General features: G+C 66.7%; 1 protein-coding gene across 1 annotated transcript in view; it reads right to left on the bottom strand.

Moving 5' to 3' along the window:
- KIF1A (kinesin family member 1A) overlaps window positions 1-5,690 on the bottom strand; it is an 84,558-nt gene extending 78,868 nt beyond the window's left edge. Inside the window, exon 1 of the mRNA XM_055586623.1 lies at window positions 5,544-5,690. The gene's annotated coding sequence lies outside the window, so the exon portion shown is untranslated. The remainder of the gene's footprint in view (window positions 1-5,543) is intronic.
- Between the last annotated feature and the right edge of the window lie 310 nt (window positions 5,691-6,000).

The raw sequence follows: 6,000 nt of genomic DNA on the forward strand, positions 1-6,000 counted from the left end.
GACAGAGCCGTGCCTGCCTCTGTGGGCCCGTCTGCAGGGTGGCTAGGACAGGCCCTCCTCCTCCCCTGTGAGGATAGGGGCGTGGGCCTCTGCGGCACAGCAGTGCGGCTCTCGGGGCTCATGGGCCCAGTCGGGGGCAGGCGTGGGGAATAAGGCTGAAGAGGGGCCCTGGGTGCAAGTCTGCCTGCAGAACCTCCACAGCAGTGGGGAGACTCTCACCCCTTCCCCGCCCCCACCCCCAGAGGCCCATGGCCACCAACACTTGGGGTGAACAGCAGCAGGTTCTCTGCAGAAATGGGAGAAAACACCCAGGAAGCGCGGGGCCTCCGTGTGGGTGCGGCCCTCCAGATTCTGGCACCGGGGGCACAGCCTGGCTGGCAGCTGCCATCCCTTCACCTAAAGCAGACCTGCTGGCGGCACCCCCACTCCCCCCGCAAGACGGGGGAACACATCCGCTCCCCAGCAGGGCCCCTAAGATGAATGGACCAAGGCCCACCACGCGCATGAAGGGAGTAACAGCTTCAGCATAAAATAACCCAGCAGAAAACAGGCCCTGTGAGAAAGAGAAAACAACTCAACAAGCAATAAACCTCTCTAAACTTATCAGAATGTTTCGAGAACACACTGCATTTTCAAAACAAGAATAGGGTGCTATGAAACGGGAGCTCACAGAGACAAGGAAAATGGTGCTCTTAGTAATAAACTGTAGATGCTGAAACACAAAATTCCCCCAGAGAATTCCAAAATGAAGTCCAAAAATTGTCCAGAAAATAGGACATAAAACATAAAGGAGACAGAATGAGAGAAAACACCAGAAAACCGAAGACCAACGCATGAATCCAAGGAAGAAAACAGAGAAAAGGAAAGGGCAGAAATGTGCACAGGCAGGAGAATAAGCCTGTCTCCCGTTGGAAGGCCCCGCTGAGCACCAACGCACACAAAAGCCCACAGCGAACCCGCGCACGCGGCTGGTCGGGGATCCACAGATGAAGAGGATGCTAAGAGATCCAGGCAGGGAAGTCGAGTTGCTGACAAAGACTTCTCTTGAGCACCTGGTGCTGGTGACGATGACAAAGCCTTCAGCATGAGTTACCGACAAGGAGGGCCCCAGATGGAGCAGCGACCCAGTGTGAGGACGGAGCAAAGATGCTCTCGAGCAGCCAAGGACTCACCACCCTTTTCAGGAAGTCACACAAGGATGTGCTCCAGCAAAAGCAGTACAGGAAGCCAAGAAAGCAGCCGCTCTGCGGCCCGTCAAAGGGAGAACTCCAGCCCCGGGGATGCAGAGAGCAGCAGGGAGAGGCGGTTTCCGGGGCGAGGATGCCAGGAAAGAGGGCACTCAGCAGAAGAGAGGGAGTGACTGAGAAGCTGGGGGAGGGGAGGACAAAGGAGATGCACTCAGACACTAGGGAGAGCTGTGCTCTGCTCCGCGCTGACCCGCGCCTGGCCCCACATCACTGCTCAGCCTGGAGCTGCCGCCCTCCCGGTGTGGGTGCGGAGGCTCCCGGGAGGAGGAGGACCAGGGAGGAACAAGCGGGTAAGGGCTGCAGTCTGTGTGTGCGAGTGTGTGTGAGTGTGTGTGAGGATGTGTGTGTGAGTGTGTGTGTGAGAGGGTGTGTGTGTGAGTGTGCAAGGATGTGTGTGTGTGTCTGAGAGGGTGTGTGTGAGTGTGTGTGAGGATGTGTGTGTGAGTGTGCATGTGAGAGGGTGTGTGTGTGTGTGTGCACGCAAGTGTGTATGTGTGAGGGTGTTGTCAGAGTGTGTGTGAGGATGTGTGTATGTGTGTGTGAGGATTTGTGTGTGAGGATGTGTGTGTGTGTGTGTGAGGATGTGTGTGTGAGTGTGCATGGATGTGTGTGTGTGTCTGAGAGGGTGTGTGTGAGTGTGTGTGAGGATGTGTGTGTGAGTGTGCGTGTGAGAGGGTGTGTGTGTATGTGTGTGAGGATGTGTGTGTGAGTGTGTATGAGAGAGGGTGTGTGTGTGTGTGAATGTGCACGTGTGAGGGGGTGTTTCTGTGAGAAAGAATGTGTGTGGGGGAGAGTGTGTGTGTATGTGAGTGTGGAAGAGAGTGTGTGTGAGTGTGTGTGCGCGAGGGGTGTGTATGAGTGTGTATATGTGAGGGGGTGTTTGTGTGAGAGAGAATGTGAGCGTGTGGAAGACTGTGTGTGTGTGTGAGTGCGAGACTGTGTGTGTGTGTGTCTGAGTGTGTATGTGTGAGGGGTGTTTGTGTGAGAGAATGTGAGCGTGTGAGCGGTGAAAGTGACTATGTCTGCGGGTAGCCCTCCAGTGTGCCCAAGCGCGACGGGGAGCAGAGTGACGAGTGAGAAAAGGCGGCCTGGCGCCCCGCCCGTCTCCCACCGCCGCACAGACCCCCAGCAGCCCCGACGGTGGGAGCAGCAGGGCCGCCGCCCCACCACCGGCGCCCTGTGTGGGCGGGGCGTGAGGCGGCCGGGGCGGGGCGTGGAGGGGCGGGGCCGGGCGGGGCCGGGGCTCGGCCCAGAGCTGAGCCGGGATTAGGAGAGTAAATCCCAGGGATAGAGAGGAGCGGACGGTGTGTCCCGCTCCGTCCGGTGGCACCTACGGGACTGCCAGGGGGCCGGGCAGGGGTGGGGAGCCAGCTCGGGTGGTGTGGGTGGGGAGCCAAAGCCCGCAGGGGGGCTGGGGGAAACGCAGAGGGCTCAGGAGGCTCGGGCTCCGCTGACCGCCGACCTTGAGTGTGTCCTCCCCCTCCAACATCTCCAACACCGCGCCCCCCTCACCGGGGCCCGGAGGCGCTAAGCCGGGGGCGCTGGGGGAGGCTGGGGTCACCGCTGGACCAGAAGCCGGGGTCCTGGCGGTGCTCCGGAGTTCAAACGCAAACCTGCTCGAGCAGGTGGCGCAGGAAGCACGGGTCTGCCAGTCGCCCCATCTGCCATCTCACCCTCCCCCCCACCCTGGGCTGCCTCTGCGGGTGGCGCCAGGTGGGAAGGGTCCCCTCAGCGAAGGGGACAGCCCAGCGGCCTGCCAGTGTCCCTGGGCACCCCAGCCGAGGAGAGCTTGGGGGAGGGCATGGCCCTCAGAGTTCTCAGAGGGGCGCCTGGCTGTGGGGCGGGGGGAGGGGGGGGGTAGACGCTGCAGGAGGCACACCGGGTAGGCGTGGGGAGCCCGGGCCTTTCGGTCTAATACTGAGTGTAGAGCGCTCTGGGGAGCACCCTGGACTGGGCACGGGGGTGACCCCAGCCAGCCGCTCTCCATCCCAGGGGAGGCAGCCCAGGCCCCTCCAGGCTCGGAAGGGTCTCAGGCCTGAAGGACTAAAGGCCAGGGTGGGGTTCCCGGCCCCCTGGCAGCAGGACCCGCGCCCTGCTCACCCACCTTGGCTGGCTATTTGAGCTGAAGGGACCTGCTCCTGAGGCTGGGCACCCCCATCTCCACCTCCCACTCAGGTCTGTCCCCCCATTCTTGGTCCCTCCCCCAACCCCATCCCACCTCCGCAGGGCCCACTTCCCTGCTCTGCTTCCAAAGGATGCGGTCAGCCCTGGGTCAGCAGCAACGACACCCAGGGACTAAAGGGGGCCAAGGCTGGTGTCTGGGGCTCCTCGGCCCGGTGTGTCCGGTGTGACTCCCAGCTTGCTGCACACCAGCCTCCACCTGGCTGTGTGTGACCGGCCCCGCGGGAGGTCGCAGGAGGGCGGTCTGTGGGAGGACACGCAGGAGGGGCAGCGCCCGTGGCGGGCAGCCGCAAGCCCTCCTCAGGACCCTGACTCCACACCGGACGCTCCGTCTCCCTGTGGACCACACCCCGCGGACAGCCCTCCGCCACCCTCAGCTCCAGGCTCAGCACGGGATGAGCTCCGAGTCCCCGCCCTGGCTGGGACCCGGCCCCCTCAGCAGCTTTCACAGCCCGGGAAGCAGACTGTCCCCGTTCACTGCATCTCCCAGTCAGTGGCCTCTTTGCAACGGTCAGCCCCAGAAGGTTCCTGAGCCTTGACCGCAGTCGAGTGCAAACCTGAGACCTGACCCGGCCCGCAGCATCCTCCACCCTACACTGCAGACGCTGCAGGCGCCGCCCCCGCCTCACTCCTGATCCCCGAGCCCCGCGGCTTCAGCCGGGGCGGGTGGCCAACCACACCTGCAAAATGGCCGCCGCAGGTACGGCCCCCGCCCCCACTCCAGACCCCAGCGGCTCGCTCAGGGGGATGGGCACGCGTCCCGGTAAAGGCCCCCCTTACAGTCCGAGAGCGGGGGGCGGGTGGGGGGAGGCGGAGGCGTAGGTGCTGCAGAAGCGCGCGGGGCGACTCCCCGGGGTTAGGACGCAGACGGCCCTGCGCGCACGGGCCTTCCCGCACCACCGCCTCACCGCAGCCGCCGGGGCCAGCCAGCCCTTTGCCCTACGGTCTTCTACCCCAGCAACGCTGGCATCCCCGGGAGGGGCGGCCGCCTGGGGTGGGGTCCGCGGATTTCGGCGGGAGAGCCCCCATCCCCGGGAACGTGGGCGCGCATCGCGCCCGCGCCCGGCGGGCCCCATGACTCGGCATTCCCTTCTTCCCTCCCCTCCCCGCCCTGGGGCCCGCGGTCCCCCCGCCCACCCAGCGCCGGGCAGACGGCTGACCCTCCCTCCCCGCCGGGATGCTGTCCGGGCTCCTCCCCGAGCGCGAGAGATGCCTGCTGGGTTTGCCGGAGAGCTAGGGAGGGAGGCGGCTTAAAGGACGAGCCAAAGGGGCTGCGCGGCGGCGCCCCTGTCACCCGAGCCCAGGCGTCCGGGAGCGCCTCCAGCCGAGACGTCGCGGTCCCGCAGCCCCCTCCCCTCCTGCCGCCGGGCCACACCTGTTACTGGGGCGCCGGCTGCGTGGATGCAAGCCGTGTCCGCAGGCGGGCCCTCCCAAACCGTGAGCCTTTCTGGAAGGGAGAAGGGGTCTCTTGAGAGGAGGACGCGACCTGGACTGAGCGCTGGGCAGTCCCGGCGGCGCGCACCAAACCGGCGGCCAGCCCTCCCGCCGCAGCCCCCGCCCGCCCGCTTGCCCGCCCGTTTTGCTCTCCGCTCCAGCATCCGCCCTCCCCCACCCCGGAGACCAGGGCCCCTGCCTGCGCCCCGCCGCCCCGGACACCCTCCCTCCGGCCGGGCCGCGCCAGCCGCGCCCCCTCCCGGGTGCCCCTTCCGCCTCTCTCCCCTTTGCTCCATCCCTCCCCTCCCCCGCCGGTGCAGTCCCAGCCCGGGCCGCATCCCGGGTGTCGGCTCCAGCCCGGGCGAGGGGAAGATCGGGGAAGCGGAGAGGGTTTATCGAGATGCTGGCCTGCGCCCTCCCCGCAGCGACCCCGCCCGCGCCAGACCAGCGTCCCCCTGCAGCCGAAGCCGCAACCAAAGGGCCTCTCCAGAGGGCCGTGCCTCGCTGCGCAAGAAGGGCGGACACCCCTGAATTTGCCCCATTGTTCTCCGCAGGGACGGGGGAGGGTCGGGGGAAGGGAAGGGGCCGCGCCGAGGGCTCCGGGCACGAGCTCCCCGCCGGGGGAGCGTTGGACGCAGGTGCGGGATGCGGCCCTGGAAGCCTGGCGAGCCGAGGCCCTACCTCTCCGGCGTCACTGGTGGCGGTCGCGCGGCATGAGCACCGGCAGGGGCGCGGGTCCCGAGCGAGCGCAGAGCGGCTGCTGCTCCCCGGCTGCGCTGGGCTCTCTGACGGCGGCACCGCGTGACGGCTGCGGGCCCCCGGCCCGGCCCGCCCCGCGCCCCTCCCGCCGCGCTGGTTGGCTGCGCGCGGCGCCAGAGCCCCAGCCGCCAGCTGGTTTGTCGCGCGGGGAGAGGGACGGGCGTCGCGGCCGCCGCGGGGCCGGAGGGGGCTGGGGCCGGAGGGGGCTGGGGCCTGGGTGTGACATCACCGCTGACGGGCGGCGCCCTGGTGGGGAGGTGGGGGCCCGGCAGCGCAGCCGGGACGCGCCGCCCCCTCCTCTAGCGCAACCCCAGCTCACCGGGCAACCCCGAGGCCCCGCGACCTTACACCTGCATTTGCCAGCGTGCCCGGCGCGCCT

The sequence above is a fragment of the Bubalus kerabau genome, chromosome 6, assembly GCF_029407905.1.
Source record: "Bubalus kerabau isolate K-KA32 ecotype Philippines breed swamp buffalo chromosome 6, PCC_UOA_SB_1v2, whole genome shotgun sequence".
Classification (NCBI taxonomy): domain Eukaryota; kingdom Metazoa; phylum Chordata; class Mammalia; order Artiodactyla; family Bovidae; genus Bubalus; species Bubalus kerabau.